Source organism: Hyperolius riggenbachi, chromosome 6 (assembly GCF_040937935.1).
Source record: "Hyperolius riggenbachi isolate aHypRig1 chromosome 6, aHypRig1.pri, whole genome shotgun sequence".
NCBI classification, from domain to species: domain Eukaryota; kingdom Metazoa; phylum Chordata; class Amphibia; order Anura; family Hyperoliidae; genus Hyperolius; species Hyperolius riggenbachi.
In genome coordinates this window covers 172,865,266-172,885,787 of record NC_090651.1, presented here as the reverse complement: position 1 = coordinate 172,885,787, position 20,522 = coordinate 172,865,266, and the positions used below count along the sequence as shown (strand labels likewise).

General features: G+C 46.5%; 1 protein-coding gene across 1 annotated transcript in view; it reads left to right on the top strand.

Annotated features, from left to right (window-relative positions):
• The first annotated feature begins 349 nt into the window (after positions 1 to 349).
• The window catches only part of CENPM (centromere protein M), a 194,797-nt gene continuing 174,624 nt past the window's right edge, over positions 350 to 20,522 (top strand). Inside the window, exons 1-2 of the mRNA XM_068242684.1 lie at positions 350 to 430; positions 651 to 757. The gene's annotated coding sequence lies outside the window, so the exon portion shown is untranslated. The remainder of the gene's footprint in view (positions 431 to 650; positions 758 to 20,522) is intronic.

Genomic DNA, 20,522 nt, shown 5'->3' with positions numbered 1-20,522 from the left:
GCATGAAAACAATGTCTGATATCAGACAAGATGAACTGAGTAAAAATATAGCAGACAACAGTTTCCCTCTGCATTTCAGTCTACAGTATATTAAGCATCCAAGCATCCTTTTTAGAATATCATCACTCGATCCTTCTTTCTCAGAATATGTATCACAGTCAGGAGATCTGCTAGTTGAACATCTATTGTGCTGATGTGAAATGGGAGGAGGTGCCTACATTCTACATGTGACACAAGTATTAGGGTAAAGCTTCTAGCAATAAACAGACTGATGGCTGTAGCTGCTATAGCAACTAATGTAATGAGCAGAAGCGTGTGAATTTTTTTTGCAAAGGAAGGCTCATCATTAGTGAAATCCACAAGAGAATAAACCAACTGGGACACCAATAAGAAATACAAATATCTAAGAAATGCTGTCTCAAAATATCTGGTACAACCTGATAATTGTGAAGTTATTAATAACAAAGATACTAGTATTATTTAAGAAATATATGCAGCAAGCTTGCTAAGTGTAACAAAACAAAATAAGCTGTGCTGAAAATAAAAGTAAAAACATACTGATCTTTATTATTTATACCGAACAGAATAAAAGCGATATTCTCCTCCAAAAATATGTTGCGCTAACTTTCAAATGTCAACATTCCTTCCAGTAAACAACAATACTCGGTGAATTCCAGGAAAAGCTGTGTCCAGATTTGCAGGTTCCAGGACTATAATTGGTGGTCCAGACTGAAGAAGAAAGTTTCATGGTGGTCATGTGAGTACAAGTCATTTTTTTATTTTTCCCGTAATCAGGCTTTAAGACAGGTCATTAGGCATGAGCAAGTAAGTGTCATGGTTGACAAGCTTAACTGAAATGGCCTCAATTCACTAAGATCATGCTGGAGATAATAAGGCAACAGAAAATTTACCTCCACACAGTGAGAGAGTTATCTCATCTCTTTATTACTAACGTTACCTCCACTGTAGTTAATTTACCTCCTCTGTAGTTAATTTACCTCCTCTGTAGTTATTTTCACACACAGTTAATTAATAGCCTGTCTTTACCTCTAGAGTTATATTAAGGATTGAAGAGTTAACTTAAAGACAGAAGAGTTAACTTTAGGTTTGCCTGAGGTAAAATGTTTCCTGAATACTACATGCCTCGTCACCATGGTGATAACTCTAGAAACGTTATTAAAGACGGGAGTTAAGCTTAGTGAATTGAGGCCTTCTCCCTTTATATATAGGCCACAATTCACTAACATCATGCTAGTGATAATGAGAAAAGTGTTCTCACTTGAGAAAGGGCATTTTTTTGTCCATTCTCTGCTCATCTCAAAACTGACAGTGAACAGCTCCTATTGTATATTTAGGAACCATTCACACTTATCAGTCTGCAATGGATCCATTGGAACTATTGCAGCAAGTGTGTCATACTTCTGTGCCGTCCGTGATAATGCCGGGCAGGCTAATGCATTCTATAACACAACACGGGTGAAGCGGCGCCCAAGGAAGGATAAAACAGCACTAAAAGCAAAATAAAAAGGAAAAAAAGGGAGGTGGCTTACCTCTGCAATGACACAAACGTTTATTAACAAAAAATGTTTTATTAACACAGGCAACAAGTTTTGTGAGTACTCGTCCACATCCTCAGGCCAATGCAAGAGCCACTGTAAAAAATGCCATAAAGACAGGCATACAAAAATTTATAGACAGTCCCTATTTAGTGTTCAGCAGGGTCTTGTGTACAGCACTGTTCTTCCCCCAGCCTTTCTACCCCACCCTAAGTGCTGTGTACTGTAGCGATGCTTGAGGAGTCTGGGCACGGAGAGAAAAAACTTTCTAGACTCTGCACAATTATTCTCAGGTAATTGACAGAGAACATGTGCTTCACTGCTGTCTGTTTTTATCTGCATTGGGAAAACACATTCAAGTGAACACATAAAAGGCAGTGTGTGTGTGTGTGTGTGTGTGTGTGTGTGTGTGTGTGTGTGTGTGTGTGTGTGTGTGTGTGTGTGTGTGTGTGTGTGTGTGTGTGTGTGTGTGTGTGTGTGTGTGTGTGTGTGTGTGTGTGTGTGTGTGTGTGTGTGTGTGTGTGTGTTATGTTAGGGGAGAAGCAGGGGGCTCCTCCAAAGTTTCTAGTTATGCCCCTGCTTTATGTCTTTCTGTTCCTCTCTCTCTGTGTGCCTGTTCTGTATTTCTCTCTATATAGAGTCCTCCTCTGCATAAAATACTAAAAAGTTAAGCACACAGCTCAGAATTGCAGTCTCTGGTAGCACTCCACTTAAAGGAACACTATCAAACTAAGTGTTCTAAAATGACAATGTATTAATAATGTCTAAGTAGCTGTGTAAACAATTTCCTATTTTTCATGTTAAATATCAGAGGCAAAAGCTTTAATTCATTGTATGTATATTTTAGCTACGTTTGCAATGTCTCATTTACAAAGGTGAATCTCTGCAGTCTGACATGCTAAGGAACAGTGTAATATTGAAGCAGAGATATATGAAATGCCTCTGGTTTCAGGTTTCACACACTATTACAAATGTTTATGTTGCACATAAGTTACTCATCTTCTGCTTTCTGCAGACAGCTCTGTTAGAGACACAGGACACAGGCATCTACTGAGCGCTTTCTCTCACACACAGGGTTAACAGATGTAGTGTGAGGGATTCCCTCTCCCCTAATGGTTCACTGGGTCGTCAGATTTGGTGACACTGAAGTGTGAAAGAAATTTGATAACAGTAAACAAAGATACTTAAAAGCACATCCCAAACAATTCCTATCTCAATAAAAAAAAAGATTAAAAAAAAAATACATGTTAAACTCCCTAGCGTTCAATTTTCCCAGGATTTCAGAGCAGAGATTGGTTTAATTAATTTCAAATCATTTTCAAGCATTTTTTTGTAATTATGTTTTGTAATATTGAATTCAATACATATTATTGTATTGAATTCAATGTAAAAAAAAAAATAGTTTGCCGCCAAATGTTAATGACGCTGTGTGACCCTGGCGTCATTAACACTGATTACCGGGGAACATGTCTTTGCCAAGGGAGAAACAAATCCACAGAGGGACAAGGAAGAAGGCACTGGGGAAGCTATCAGAGGTACACAACAAGGGATCAGTATGCCAATGGTGAGTAAAAGCCCTCCACCAAGTCACCCCCATGTGTGTGATGTGGGGTGCGCATTGGAAGCAAAGCTCCCAATTGGTAGTTTCTAGGCTAAATTGTGTGTAAAACTGCACCCCCACCTGTGGGCTAGAGAATATTATTTGCAATGCGTTATTAGCTCTCCCCAGTATAGGTTAGGCAGGTATAGTTGCTACAGTGTAGGTTACCCAGGTACAGGTGCCACAGTATAGGTTACCTAGGTATAGGTGCCGCAGTATAGGCAACTCAGGTATAGGTGCCGCAGTAGAGATTAACTAGATATAGGTGCTGCAGTCTAGCTAGGTTTAGGTGCTACAGTATAGGTCCTTTCTGGATTTGGAGATTGTGAAGGTTGGTGAGAGGCTGGTGACGAACACGTTCCGCAAGCCCACAAACTCGGTTCTCCATGCGGCGAGCCATCATCCTAGGCCGGTGGTTGGGGGCATCCCCACGGGACAATTTCTGAGGATCCGTCGCAACTGCTCCGATTTAGAGCAGTTTAAGCGTGAGGCAAAAGAGATGTATGGGTGGTTTCGGAGACGGGGATACTCCCATGGAATCTTGCAACGGAGTTATAACAGAGCAATCCGCACAGATCGGGAATCTTTGCTCTGCCCCCGTGCTCATCCCAATAGTGGGGTGGGAAGAGGCCATACTAGAATTGTGACTCAGTTTAACGCCCATTGGAGTAAACTCAATGAAATCTTGAGAGATTGTTGGGATATCTTACAATTGGATCCTAAAATAAAGGAGATTGTGGGCCCGAGACCTCTCCTAACAGCACGTCGTGCAAAAAATCTACGTGATGTTCTGGTTCGATCAGAACTACCAGCTAGGGAGGGGGGAACATGGATGGACCACATCCCACCACTAGTGTTGGGCGAACATCTAGATGTTCGGGTTCGGGCCGAACAGGCCGAACATGGCCGCGATGTTCGGGTGTTCGAGCCGAACTCCGAACATAATGGAAGTCAATGTGGACCAGAACTTTCGTGTTTTTTAAAGCCTCCTTACATGCTACATACCCCAAATTTACAGGGTATGTGCACCTTGGGAGTGGGTACAAGAGGGAAAAAAAATTTAGCAAAAAGAGCTTATAGTTTTTGAGAAAATCGATTTTAAAGTTTCAAAGGGAAAACTGTCTTTTAAATGCGGGAAATGTCTGTTTTCTTTGCACAGGTAACATGCTTTTTGTTGGCGTGCAGTCATAAATGTAATACAGATGAGAGGTTCCAGGGAAAGGGACCGGTAACGCTAACCCAGCAGCAGCACACGTGATGGAACAGGAGGAGGGCGGCGCAGGAGGAGAAGGCCACGCTTTGAGACACCACAACCCAGCCCTTGCATGCGGACAAGAAGCGTGCGGATAGCAATTTGCTTTTTGTCGGCATGCAGTCATAAATGTAATACAGATAAGAGGTTCCAGGAAAAGGGACCGGTAACGCTAACCCAGCAGCAGCACACGTGATGGAACAGGAGGAGGGCGGCGCAGGAGGAGAAGGCCACGCTTTGAGACACAACAACCCAGGCCTTGCATGAGGACAAGAAGCGTGCGGATAGCAATTTGGATTTTGCCGCCATGCAGTCATAAATGTAATACAGATGAGAGGTTCCGTAAAAAGGGATCGGCAACGCTAACCCAGCAGCAGCACACGTGATGGAACAGGAGGAGGCGCAGGAGGAGAAGGCCACGCTTTGAGACACAACAACCCAGGCCTTGCATGAGGACAAGAAGCGTGCGGATAGCAATGCATTTTGCCGCCATGCAGTCATAAATGTAATACAGATGAGAGGTTCCGTAAAAAGGGACCGGCAACGCTAACCCAGCAGCAGCACACGTGATGGAACAGGAGGAGGTGCAGGAGGAGAAGGCCACGCTTTGAGACACAACAACCCAGGCCTTGCATGAGGACAAGAAGCGTGCGGATAGCAATGCATTTTGCCGCCATGCAGTCAGAAATGTAATACAGATAAGAGGTTCAATAAACAGGGACCGGAAACGCTAACCCATCACAGATGTTCACTGTTCATGTTACTTGGTTGGGGTCCGGGAGTGTTGCGTAGTCGTTTCCGATCCAGGATTGATTCATTTTAATTTGAGTCAGACGGTCTGCATTTTCTGTGGAGAGGCGGATACGCCGATCTGTGACGATGCCTCCGGCAGCACTGAAACAGCGTTCCGCCATAACGCTGGCTGCCGGGCAAGCCAGCACCTCTATGGCGTACATTGCCAGTTCGTGCCAGGTGTGTAGCTTAGAGACCCAATAGTTGAAGGGTGCAGATGGATTGTTCAACACGGCTACGCCATCTGACATGTAGTCCTTGACCATCTTCTGCAGGCGAGCGGTGTTGTAGGTGGAACTGGGCGATTGCTGTTCTGTGGGCTGCTGCATGGGTGTCAGAAAATTTTGCCACTCCAAGGACACTGCCGATACCATTCCCTTGTGGGCACTAGCTGCAGCATGCGTTCTTTGTTCCCCTCCTCGTCCTGGGTTTGCGGAAGTCAGTCTGTCGGCGTGGAACTGGCTAGAGGAGGAGGATGTCAATCTCCTCTCTAATGTTTCCACAAGGGCCTGCTGGTATTCTTCCATTTTGACCTGTCTGACAGTTTCTCCATCGAGTTTGGGAACATTGTCTTTGTACCGTGGATCCAGAAGGGTATAAACCCAGTAATCCACGTCGTCCAGAATTCGAACAACGCGCGGGTCGCGTTCGATGCAGTCTAGCATGAATTGAGCCATGTCTGCCACAGTCCTAACAGAATCCTCATCATGTTCTTCTGAGCTTGACGCACCCTCATCATCATCACCAGCATCACGCCGTCACCCACCTTCTTCCTCGTCTTCTTCTGCTGTCCATTCCCGCTGAATCATGGAAGTCCAACGTGCACCGCTCTGTCCCTCGGCAGTGGGGGTGTCCAAGTCCTGCTCCAACTCCAGCTGTTCCTCGTCCTCTTCTTCAGCATAGCTGCCGGGAGGACCAGCGTTTCCTGAGGCAGATTGCCTGATGTTGGTATCATCATCACGCTGATCGTTGTCCTCTTGAGATTCCCCCACTTGCATCCTGACTGCGGCTTCCTTGATCTGCAGCATTGATTTTTTCAGCAAACACAGCAGTGGTATCGTAATGCTGACTGAAGAGTTGTCACCGCTCACAAGCAACGTGGATTGCTCAAAATTTTGGAGGACTTGGCAGAGGTCCAACATGGTGGCCCAATCAGATCCACAGAAGCTTGGTAGCTGCCCGGATGCGCCTCGGTACTGCGCCGTCATGTACTGGACCACTGCACTCTTCTGCTCGCAAAAGCGTGCTAGCATGTGCAGCGTCGAATTCCAGCACGTGGGTACGTCACACACCAAGCGATGGTTCGGTAGATTGAACTGCTCCTGCATCTTGGTGAGTCCCTCCGAAGCGGTACTGAACTTTCGGAAATATTTGGCCACTCGTCGCACCTTCAGCAGAAGATCTGCCACGCCTGGGTATGTCCTCAGGAACCGTTGAACAACTAGGTTCATAACGTGTGCCAGGCAAGGGATGTGTCTCAACTTAGCCAACTTTAAAGCGCGAATGAGATTGCTCCCATTGTCACACACAACCATGCCTGGTTTCAGGTCCAGCGGTGCCATCCACAAATCGGTCTGTTCCTTGATTCCCTTCCAAATTTCTTCACCTGTGTGCTGCTTATCTCCAAGGCAGATCAGCTTCAGTAAGGCTTGCTGACGCATGGCAACAGCTGTGCTGCACTGCTTCCACGACCCTATTGCTGGGTTACCGATGCCGGATGAGGTACCACTTTGAGAGGCGTTGGAGGAGAAGGAGTCAGAGTCCAGGTAGGTGCTGCTGTTATCTCTGAGGGATGCCGGTCCAGCAGTTTGCGGCGTAGGCATCACCCGCGCCGTAGCCGGTGAGGAGTCGCTGCCAGGCTCCACAAGGTTCTCCCAGTGCGCCGTCAGGGAGATGTATCTACCCTGGCCAAAGGCACTCGTCCAGGTGTCTGTGGTGAGGTGAACCTTGCAGGCAACGGCATTTTTCAAGCTTCTGGTTATTTTGCTAACCACGTGCTCATGTAACGCTGGCACTGCAGACCGCGCAAAATAGTATCGGCTGGGAACCACGTAACGTGGGATGGCCAGCGCCATCATGCGCTTGAAGCTGTTTGTCTCCACCACGCGATATGGCAGCATTTCGGTGGCCACAAACTTGGCTATGCTGACTGTTAGTGCCACGGCCCGGGGGTCATTTGCTGGCAATTTTCTCTTGCGCTCTAACATCTCCAGGACAGACAACTGAACCGTAGGATCGCACACCGAAGGACAGTTGGTTGTTGTTGTCGTGGTGGTTGAAGACTGGGAAACGTCAAGAGGACTGTTGCGGAAACTGACATCGTCGTCTACTACGGAGGTTTGTGTACCACGTAATGGCTGGGCTGCTGCTGAGGAGGGTCTGGTGACAACGGAGGCAGTGTTGCTGGGGGCTGGAAGCGAGCCGCTACCCTGGCCTTGCGTGTTTGACCACAGAGTGCTATGTTTGGCTACCATGTGGCGGCGCATGCTGGTGGTGGAGAGTTGTTGATATTTTTCCCCCTGCTCAGTCGGGTCCTGCACACCTTGCAAATCCCCATGGTAAAATCCTCCCTGCAGTCGTCGAAGAAAGCCCATACTTTTGAGCTCCTGCTTTGCTGGCGAGTTTCTTTCGTGCCTCTTTGGCGTCTCACTTCTACGGCTATGCCTGTTGTGTCCGAAATACCCCGCCCCCGCCTACTTTGTGGCACACGGCGAACTCTTGCAGCAGTGGTTTCTGCAGCAGACTCATCTGTACTGCTGCTATCCCGACAGCGAGGTTGTACTCGATAATCCGGGTCTGTGTTCACATCGTCCAAAACCTCCTCTTCCATCTCATCTGTGACTGTGTGTGTGTGCAGTGGACTAGAGCTCCATAGAACACCCTCTGCGCACCTCACTCCCATGTCTTCAAGATGTTCTTGGTGGACCTCCTGCAATTCCAATTCCTGCGCACATTGCTCAGGGATTTGGGTGTCTTCGTCCTCGCCTTGCATTTCAGTGCGTGGTGCATTTACCTCGCACAATGGTTGTAAATCCGGGCACAACATTTCTGGCTGTTCCATTGTTTGTGGGGGTAGGAGTGGGAATAGCTCCTCCGAAGAGGCCATTGTGTCCAGAAATAATTGTTCGGACTGGTTATTCGGCCATTGTGTGCATGGTGTAGCTGCTGGTTGTGTCACCGTTGTGCCCACTGGCTCCTTGTAACTGGCAGAGGACCTCGTGCGTGACAACAAGGATGTGCTGGTGCTGCTGCTGCTTAACCCGCTGCTGGACGCTTGAGAGGTCATCTAATTCATTATCCGTTCCTGCTCTTGTGGATCAGTGAGGGTTGTTTGTCTGGCACACATGGGTGTTATTGAGTGGGTTTTCTTAGGTGCTCCACTGCGGCCTCTACGTGAACCGTCAGGGGAAACACCTCTTCCCTTGCCCCTCCCTCTTTCACTGGATTTCTTCATTATGGTTGTACTGATCCCAGCAGTACACGCACACTGACTGGCAGTACAGTGGCAATAGACAATGCTATATAGTATGTTATAAACTGGTGATGGACGGAAGTACTACTGATCCCAGCAGTACAGTGGCAATAGAAGACAGTGCTATATACTATGTTATACACTGGTGATGGACAGAAGTACTACTGATTCCAGCAGTACAGTGGCAATAGAAGACAGTGCTATATACTATGTTATACACTGGTGATAGACGGAAGTACTACTGATACCAGCAGTACAGTGGCAATAGAAGACAGTGCTATATACTATGTTATACACTGGTGATGGACGGAAGTACTACTGATCCCAGCAGTACAGTGGCAATAGAAGACAGTGCTATATACTATGTTATACACTGGTGATGGACGGAAGTACTACTGATTCCAGCAGTACAGTGGCAATAGAAGACAGTGCTATATACTATGTTATACACTGGTGATGGACGGAAGTACTACTGATTCCAGCAGTACAGTGGCAATAGAAGACAGTGCTATATACTATGTTATACACTGGTGATGGACGGAAGCACTACTGATCCCAGCAGTACAGTGGCAATAGAAGACAATGCTATATACTATGTTATACACTAGTGATGGACGGAAGTACTACTGATCCCAGCAGTACAGTGGCAATAGAAGACAATGCTATATACTATATTATACACTGGTGATGGACGGAAGTACTACTGATCCCAGCAGTACAAGCTGACTGGCAGTACAGTGGCAATAGAAGACAATGCTATATACTATGTTATACACTGGTGATGGACGGAAGTACTACTGATCCCAGCAGTACAGTGGCAATAGAAGACAGTGCCATATACTATATTATACACTGGTGATGGACGGAAGTACTACTGATCCCAGCAGTACAGTGGCAATAGAAGACAGTGCTATATACTATGTTATACACTGGTGATGGACGGAAGTACTACTGATCCCAGCAGTACAGTGGCAATAGAAGACAGTGCTATATACTATGTTATACACTGGTGATGGACGGAAGTACTACTGATTCCAGCAGTACAGTGGCAATAGAAGACAGTGCTATATACTATGTTATACACTGGTGATGGACGGAAGTACTACTGATTCCAGCAGTACAGTGGCAATAGAAGACAGTGCTATATACTATGTTATACACTGGTGATGGACAGAAGTTCTACTGATTCCAGCAGTACAGTGGCAATAGACGACAGTGCTATATACTATGTTATACACTGGAGATGGACGGAAGTACTACTGATTCCAGCAGTGCAGTGGCAATAGAAGACAGTGCTATATACTATGTTATACACTGGTGATGGACGGAAGTACTACTGATTCCAGCAGTACAGTGGCAATAGAAGACAGTGCTATATACTATGTTATACACTGGTGATGGACGGATGTACTACTGATCCCAGCAGTACACGCTGACTGGCAGTACAGTGGCAATAGAAGACAATGCTATATACTATGCTATATACTGGTGACGTACGGAAGTACTACTGATCCCAGCAGTACAGTGGCAATAGAAGACAATGCTATATACTATGTTATACACTAGTGATGGACGGAAGTACTACTGATCCCAGCAGTACAGTGGCAATAGAAGACAATGCTATATACTATATTATACACTGGTGATGGACGGAAGTACTACTGATCCCAGCAGTACAAGCTGACTGGCAGTACAGTGGCAATAGAAGACAATGCTATATACTATGTTATACACTGGTGATGGACGGAAGTACTACTGATCCCAGCAGTACAGTGGCAATAGAAGACAGTGCCATATACTATATTATACACTGGTGATGGACGGAAGTACTACTGATCCCAGCAGTACAGTGGCAATAGAAGACAGTGCTATATACTATGTTATACACTGGTGATGGACGGAAGTACTACTGATCCCAGCAGTACAGTGGCAATAGAAGACAGTGCTATATACTATGTTATACACTGGTGATGGACGGAAGTACTACTGATTCCAGCAGTACAGTGGCAATAGAAGACAGTGCTATATACTATGTTATACACTGGTGATGGACAGAAGTTCTACTGATTCCAGCAGTACAGTGGCAATAGACGACAGTGCTATATACTATGTTATACACTGGTGATGGACGGAAGTACTACTGATTCCAGCAGTGCAGTGGCAATAGAAGACAGTGCTATATACTATGTTATACACTGGTGATGGACGGAAGTACTACTGATTCCAGCAGTACAGTGGCAATAGAAGACAGTGCTATATACTATGTTATACACTGGTGATGGACGGATGTACTACTGATCCCAGCAGTACACGCTGACTGGCAGTACAGTGGCAATAGAAGACAATGCTATATACTATGCTATATACTGGTGACGTACGGAAGTACTACTGATCCCAGCAGTACAGTGGCAATAGAAGACAATGCTATATACTATGTTATACACTAGTGATGGACGGAAGTACTACTGATCCCAGCAGTACAGTGGCAATAGAAGACAATGCTATATACTATATTATACACTGGTGATGGACGGAAGTACTACTGATCCCAGCAGTACACGCTGACTGGCAGTACAGTGGCAATAGAAGACAATGCTATATACTATGTTATACACTGGTGATGGACGGAAGTACTACTGATCCCAGCAGTACAAGCTGACTGGCAGTACAGTGGCAATAGAAGACAGTGCTATATACTATGTTATACACTGGTGATCAGGGCCGGCCTTAGGTTTCCCAGCGCCCTGAGCGTAACCAGATTTTGGTGCCCCCCCCATTTGTCCTCTTCGCGCGCGCGCGCACACACACACACACACACACACACCACACACCACACACCACACACCACACACACACACAGTACACACAACACACACACACACACACACACACACACACACACACACACACACACACACACACACTATTATAGGCAGATCCTAAGTATTAGCACCGTATCGCTATGCACATAAAGTAAATACCAATCGCGTGTAGCGCCGAAAACGTTGCGCTGTACGCCATTAACGTTGCACCGTTCATGTGGAGGATGCATTGTTTAGCGTGCAAAGGCGAATTGCCGCACGAACAGTGCAATGTTAATGGCGCACTGCAAAACGTTTTCTGCGCACGAACGGTACTAACTTTGTGAGGCCAAACTACCTAGCGCCCTAGTTTGCACGCCCAAACTCTTTAGGCGTGCTAACTAGGTTAGCGCCATATAGTGAATCAAGCCCTTAGTGTATATAGGCTACTAGTCTTATATAGTAGTAGTAGTAGTAGTAGTATTTGTAGGCAGATCCCCCTTTAGTATATATAGACAGCCTATATATATTAAAGGGGGAATCTGCCTAGTACATATACAAGACTAGTAGCCTATATACACTAAGGGGGGATCTGCCTATATATACACTAAAGGTGGGGGGGGGGGGGGGATCTGCCTACATATAAAAGACTAGTAGCCTATATACACTAAGGGGGGGGGGGGGATCTGCCTATTATAGGCAGATCCCCCCTTAGTGTATATAGGCTACTAGTCTTGTATATGTAGGCAGACCCCCCCCCCCCTTTAGCGTATATATAGGCAGATCCCCCTTAGTGTATATAGGTTTAGGTTGCAGATCCCCTTGTAGAGTATGCAGATGGACACGAGGGCAAAAAACAGAGGGGGGGGGGGGGGTGGGAGAGAGAGAGATAGAGAGGGGAGGGTGAGAGGGAGAGATAGAGAGAGGGAGGGAGAGAGAGAGAGGGATGGAGAGAGAGGGGGGGGGGGGGAGGGAGAGAGATAGATAGAGAGAAGGGGAGAGAGAGAGAGGGGGGGAGAGAGGAGAGGGAGAGAGGGGGGGGAAGAGATAGAGGGGAGATATATATATATATATATATATATATAGAGAGAGAGAGAGAGAGAGAGAGAGAGAGAGAGAGAGAGAGAGAGAGAGAGAGAGAGAGAGAGAGATAGATGAAGAGAGAGGGAGGGGCCATATATATATATATAGAGAGAGAGAGAGAGAGAGAGAGAGAGAGGATGGGTGGCACTGGGAGATAAAGAGGAACAGGAAAAAGGAGGAATAGACTGTGTGGATATTGAGTAATCTCACCAGACTTCACCAGTCTCGTTTGGCAGGGACATATAACACACATCAACATGCTGGACTCTGCAGGGCAGACAGCGGAGAGCACATGCTGGGAGGCAGAGAAAGGACATGAAGAATTCAGTGGAATTTATCTTATCTAAATTGTCCCCATCTGCTTCTCTCTGCTCTAGTAACGTCACAAATATCGGCTATCAGGAGAGGACGGCTGTGCTCCTCTCCTGCCTCTCTTGTCTGTGTCACTCGAACCACTGCAGCTACACAGATTCCTGTTCTTCTCTTCCACTCCCATTAGCCTCAGCGGCAGCAGCAGGGCTCCAGACAACCAATCACCAGGGGGATGTGTGTTGCGAGGATGGAAGCAGCAGGGACAGGAGGTGAATGGGATGCGGAAAGTGTTACCCATTGCTGTACGGCACAGTCGGTGCTCACAGGAGGTGCTCAGACCTGGCTGGCAGGGAAGGTGATTTTCTCACTTATGCGCCCCCTAGAAGGTGGGCGCCTCGCAGTCTCTCACTCCTAGAGGCAGAGCCGGAGCTCGCAGCAACAGTTTGTTGGTCTTCGCCCCCATCACCCCCAGCGGCACCAGGGGGCGGGGCAAGACGTTGCGAGACAGACCCAGCCGGAGCCCGCAGCCAGATATGCAGCCTGAGTGGCAGGAGCGCCCCCTGGAAGCCGGCGCCCTGAGCGATCGCTCCGGTCGCTCAGGTCAAAGGCCGGCCCTGCTGGTGATGGACGGAAGTACTACTGATCCCAGCAGTACAGTGGCAATAGAAGACAGTGCTATATACTATATTATACACTGGTGATGGACGGAAGTACTACTGATCCAAGCAGTACAGTGGCAATAGAAGACAGTGCTATATACTATGTTATACACTGGTGATGGACGGAAGTACTACTGATCCCAGCAGTACAGTGGCAAAATAAGACAGTGCTATATACTATGTTATACACTGGTGATGGACGGAAGTACTACTGATCCCAGCAGTACAGTGGCAATAGAAGACAGTGCTATATACTATGTTATACACTGGTGATGGACGGAAGTACTACTGATTCCAGCAGTACAGTGGCAATAGAATACAGTGCTATATACTATGTTATACACTGGTGATGGACGGAAGTACTACTGATCCCAGCAGTACAGTGGCAATAGAAGACAGTGCTATATACTATGTTATACACTGGTGATGGACGGAAGTACTACTGATTCCAGCAGTACAGTGGCAATAGAAGACAGTGCTATATACTATGTTATACACTGGTGATGGACGGAAGTACTACTGATTCCAGCAGTACAGTGGCAATAGAAGACAGTGCTATATTTTATGTTATACACTGGTGATGGATGGAAGTACTACTGATTCCAGCAGTACAGTGGCAATAGAAGACAGTGCTATATACTATGTTATACACTGGTGATGGACGGAAGTACTACTGATTCCAGCAGTACAGTGGCAATAGAAGACAGTGCTATATACTATGTTATACACTGGTGATGGACGGAAGTACTACTGATCCAAGCAGTACAGTGGCAATAGAAGACAGTGCTATATACTATGTTATACACTGGTGATGGACGGAAGTACTACTGATCCCAGCAGTACAGTGGCAATAGAAGACAGTGCTATATACTATGTTATACACTGGTGATGGACGGAAGTACTACTGATCCCAGCAGTACACGCTGACTGGCAGTACAGTGGCAATAGAAGACAATGCTATATACTATGCTATATACTGGTGACGTACGGAAGTACTACTGATCCCAGCAGTACAGTGGCAATAGAAGACAATGCTATATACTATGTTATACACTAGTGATGGACGGAAGTACTACTGATTCCAGCAGTACAGTGGCAATAGAAGACAATGCTATATACTATATTATACACTGGTGATGGACGGAAGTACTACTGATCCCAGCAGTACACGCTGACTGGCAGTACAGTGGCAATAGAAGACAATGCTATATACTATGTTATACACTGGTGATGGACGGAAGTACTACTGATCCCAGCAGTACAAGCTGACTGGCAGTACAGTGGCAATAGAAGACAGTGCTATATACTATGTTATACACTGGTGATGGACGGAAGTACTACTGATCCCAGCAGTACAGTGGCAATAGAAGACAGTGCTATATACTATATTATACACTGGTGATGGACGGAAGTACTACTGATCCCAGCAGTACAGTGGCAATAGACGACAGTGCTATATACTATGTTATACACTGGTGATGGACGGAAGTACTACTGATCCCAGCAGTACAGTGGCAATAGAAGACAGTGCTATATACTATGTTATACACAGGTGATGGGCGGAAGTACTACTGATCCCAGCAGTACAGTGGCAATAGAAGACAGTGCTATATACTATGTTATACACTGGTGATGGACGGAAGTACTACTGATCCCAGCAGTACAGTGGCAATAGAAGACAGTGCTATATACTATATTATACACTGGTGATGGACGGAAGTACTACTGATCCCAGCAGTACAGTGGCAATAGAAGACAGTGCTATATAGTATGTTATACACTGGTGATGGACGGAAGTACTACTGATCCCAGCAGTACAGTGGCAATAGAAGACAGTGCTATATACTATGTTATACACTGGTGATGGACGGAAGTACTACTGATCTCAGCAGTACAGTGGCAATAGAAGACAGTGCTATATACTATGTTATACACTGGTGATGGACGGATGTACTACTGATCCCAGCAGTACACGCTGACTGGCAGTACAGTGGCAATAGAAGACAATGCTATATACTATGCTATATACTGGTGACGTACTGAAGTACTACTAATCCCAGCAGTACACGCTGACCGGCAGTACAGTGGCAATAGAAGACAATGCTATATACTATGCTATATACTGGTGATGGACGGAAGTACTACTGATCCCAGCAGTAAACGCACGCTGAGCTGACTGGCACTACAGTGCAGTGGCAAATATAGTATAGGAGGCTGGGGGGCCCTGGCTAGCCTAGCTGGTGAGAGAGAGTCTAACCTGCCTGCCTACCCAAAGCTAAACCCAAACGCAAGTGGCGGAGAAATGACGCGGTTCGGGTATTTATTTACCCGAACCACGTAACCCGCTCGGCCAATCGCGGCGCGAGCCGCGTGTTCGTGCCCGAACCACGTGACCCGCTTGGCCAATCACAGCGCGAACCAAACGTTCAGGGAACGTTCGGTCATGCGCTGTCAGGCCGAACATACGTTCGACCGCATGGCTGAACACATGGCCGAACACCACGAGGTGTCTGGCGAAGCCCGAATCGAACTCGAACAGCCCGAAATCCGGACGAACCCGAACAGTGGAGAACACTGTTCGCCCAACACTACTGATCACCTAATTTGTAACAATAAATTAACCCTTTTTCACTGTTGACTTGTCACAATTTCAATTGTTCAATACAATAGTGTATGGTCAAGGTCTAATTAACCAGAGTGTCTTAGGGATTAATGTATGGATTGGTCCTCATTCCCTTCCCCACACCCCTGTGATTATGCCACAGTATAGGTTACCTAGGTATAGGTGCTGCAATATAGACAACTTAGGTATAGGTGCCACAGTAGAGGTTAACTAGATATAGGTGCTGCAGTATAGCTAGGTTTAGGTGCTACAGTATACGTAGACAGGTATAGGTGCTGCAGTATAGCTAGGTTTAGGTGCCACAGTATTGGTAGACAGGTATAGGTGCTGCAGTACAGCTATGTATAGGTGCCGCAGTAAAGCTAGACAGGTATAGGTGCTGCAGTATAGCTATGTATAGGTGCCGCAGTAAAGGAAGACAGGTATAGGTGCTGCAATATAGCTATGTTTAGGCGCCACAGTATAGTATAGGTGCTGAAGTATAGCTAGCTTTAGGTGCCACAGTATAGCATAGGTGCTGTGGTATAGCTAGATATAGGTAGCACAGTATAGGGACCAAGGTCCTTATCCCATTACCACTGAAACCCCCCTCTCCTCCTCCCCCCATGCCCCATGTGCGTTTGCTGCTGGATAGATGGATGGTGAGTAATCCCCATTCCTGTAAGCGCTGTGGATGGGTGGGGGAGGAGAGGGGGATCAATTGCCGCAGGGAGGGTGGGAAGATTGCTTGGGTGGGGATCTCAGGAGAAGGGTCGCTTCAGGGTGAGATCACAGCAGGGATTGTGGGAAGGGAGGGGAGGTCACTGCGGGTGGGAAATCACTGGGAAAGGGATTGCTGCAGGGAAGCCCCGCAACTTCTCTGCTCTGCCGATTTCTGCTTGTGGGCTTCCCTAGGATGGCCGGATGCATGTTTGCACACTGTGGGTAGCACAGATTGCTACCCACAGTGTGCCGAAAGGCATCCAGCCAACCTAGGGAAGCCCACAGAAGTGAAAAAAGTGTAGCAAAGGAGCTAGAAATCTCCCTCGCGGCATGGACGAGCTGACAGTGAGGCACAGGTGAATTCCATTTGGAGTCCAGATCACAAACAGGCCAAATAAAAGGTTCTTACTACCAGGGGTGTTGCTAGCCCCAAAGATCAGTGGCACCTGCCCAGGATCTATTCTGGGGTGCCTCAGATGTCCCTCAGGCAGAGTAGAGGCACCACAGCACCCAGCATGGCACCACACAGTACCCAGCATGCCCTACAAAAGCACCACAGCACCCAGCATGGTACCACACAGTACCCAATATGGCACCACTGCACCCAGCGTGCCTCATAGAGGCACGATAGCACCCTGCAAGACACCATAGCACCCAGCATGGCACCACAGCACAGCAAAGGGGGGTATGCTGGGTGCTATGGTGTCCCTATGTGGACATATTGGGTGTTGTGATGCCATGCTAGGTATTGTGATGCCTTTATGGGGGCGTGCAGGGAGCTGTATTTCTTCTGTGGGCGTATGCTGGGAGTTGTGGTGGCGTGGGAGCATGGGAGGGGTCCACTAGAAGGTCAAGGAATACTATGAGGGGACTGCCAGACAACCTGACATCAGGCCAGCATGCCCAGCAGCAAGCCAGACCAGCCAGCACAGAAGCCAGGTAACTTTGCCTAGCTATGTTTAAGTGACACTGCCTATTTCTGTGATATGCTGCAAAAATCTTGCATGTGTATACATCAATCAGGGAGTGTAATGAGAGTACTACTTCACACTGACATACCAAACGCACTGTGTAACGCACCGCAAACAGCTGTGACGGCCGTGCTGGACTGGCGCGCACCATGGCGAGAGTGCAGGCCATGGCGGTGTTCAAGCCCATATGGTCGCCGGGCTGTGGTAGCTCAATGATAGAACAACAGTGACTGTCCAGCTGATCAAATTTGGTCTGTCCACAATGAAGCAACGACCTTATTATCTTCTTGTATGTAGGCAGGCATATTTAGGTGTTCCAGTATAGGTAGGTAGGCATAGGTAGGTGTCCCAGTATAGGTAGGTAGGCATAGGTAGGTGCCCCAGTACTTAGCTAGGCATAGGTAGGAGTCCCAGTATAAGTAGGTAGGCATAGGTAGGTGCCCTAGTATAGGTAGGTAGGTAGGCATAGGTAGGTGTCCCTGTATAGGTAAGTAGGTGCCCCAGTAGTTAGGTAGGCATAGGTAGGTGTCCCAGTATAGATAGTTAGGCAGGGCCTGGCTGGCACAGTAATAGCAATTACCAAGGTCCAGCTGCAACAGATAGGGCTGTATAATGCAGTGTCAGTGGGCAACACAAAAAAAAACACATCAGGAGAACATTAGCTCTCAAAAGAGCTGTTGAGGGGTGCTATTTTAGCAATAACAATCAGCCAGGAACAAGCTAACAAGCATACAAGAGCCTAACTAATCTTTCCCTGTGAGAGTCTGCCAGCAGCTGTCCCTTCACTAATTACTGCAGGTACACAAGTGAGTCGAATAGCCAGCGCTGCCTGCCTTTTATAAGGGGGGAGTGACTCCAGAAGAGAGTGTAGCCTAATTGGCTACAATGTGCCTGCTGACTGTGATGTAGAGGGTCAAAGTTGACCCTAATGGCGCACTATGGGTGTGAAACGAAGTTCCGCAAAAGTTTGCCTTCGCTGGCGAACGCAAACCACCGAAAGTTCGCCTGGAACCATTCGCCTGCGAACCGTTTGGGCCATCTCTATTAACCTTTACTTGTGAGTATATCTATTGTTGGCTTAATTTAATCATCTGATTCAAAACTACTACACTATATTGGGCTCTCGGTTATCCTCCTTTTTGTTTTAAATGAAACAATAAGTTACCTTATATAGTCACAGGAAAGCCAACCTGCAGATAAGGCAACCCCCACTCCACACACTTTTCCTTCAAAAAAGTTGAAAAACAGCATGACCCCAGGATAAGCCCACCTTTAACTTGAATGGCCAACACATGAGGTGAAAGGGGATTTTAACAAACAGAACAGCCAGATGTATCCCCCAAATCTTATTAGGCAGTCAGAGACATCCCCAGTATAGGTAGTCATTGTTATTTCCCCCTGTTTTGATAGCCAAAAGGTAACCCCCTCCCTGCCCAGCATAGGTAGTCAGTGATAACCATCTGTATGGGTAGCCAAAGTTGTGTCCTCCAGTATAGGTAGTCTGCATGGAGCCCAATAAGAAGCCAGTAAGAAGACAAACAAGAGATTGGACATTTTAACCCTGCATCGAATATACAACTATCCTATAGGTCTACTTTCTGGGACAAAAATACCTTTTAGAAGACTCTTCACCTATAAATAAGTGATTATGCAGCTTTAAAATACCATATTGAAGAAATTCTCAAAGCAGGGTTTATCAGACGAGACAGATAAAAATGTTGCCGGACATTTGGGTCACACTCCCCTGTATCATTTATAGAGTACAGAGAGCTTAACCATATCACCATAACAAAACAAGAGGAATCGGCTCAGGAGACTTGGGCACAGGATACACTGATCCTGCTCCTGCACAAATTCCCATCCACATTAATTATATTCCCCCTCCAGGCGGCCATGGACAGTGGGGAATGAAATAATTTTTCTTTCAGCAATTGCTGGAGGCCGAATTATAGTGTTTTATAAGCAACTTCAACTCCGTCTTCTGACGACGCTGAAGTTACTCACTGCTGCGCCCAAGTCTCCTGCGCTGAAATGAAAGTGTTCCGAGTTACCAATCGTTAGGAATATAAAAATTTTCATTATTAAGACCTAGTCTCGCTTGTACTTTATTTTCCATATGCAGATTGAGTTTAGTGTTGGCTAATAGTTGGGAAAATGAAAATGTTTCAGTGGATTTCCAGTTCGTTGTGTAATGTGTAGCGTGCTAAGAATGAAGTGGCATATGGTGGGGTATACTTTAGCTGGTATATCTGTGGCACCTACCAAAAGTAACGCTAGTTTAGAGTGTAATTTAAAGTTTGAGATGAGAGTCATTCTTATATGTAGCTCTACTTTGGACCATAATTGCGCAACTAAAGGGCATCCCCAGAACATAGGCATATATGTTCCTATATCTTTGTTGCATTTCCAACACATTGGAGATGAGTTGGATGCAAAGGAAGCTATTTGTCTTGGTGTTATATACCATCTAAACAGTATCTTTTTTTTAACATTTCCCAATGTGAATTGCATTTAGAGATTTTCAAGGCCAAGTTACTGGCAATGATTAGTGTTCTACCGTTATATTGCTACCAATATCTGAGGACCATACTAATGAGTATATATTGATTGGTGATATTCGATAGTTGCTTAGGGTACTGTACCATACCAATATGCCTCCTTTAAAGTGCCCTTTAAAATTGAGCATGGTGACCATTGCA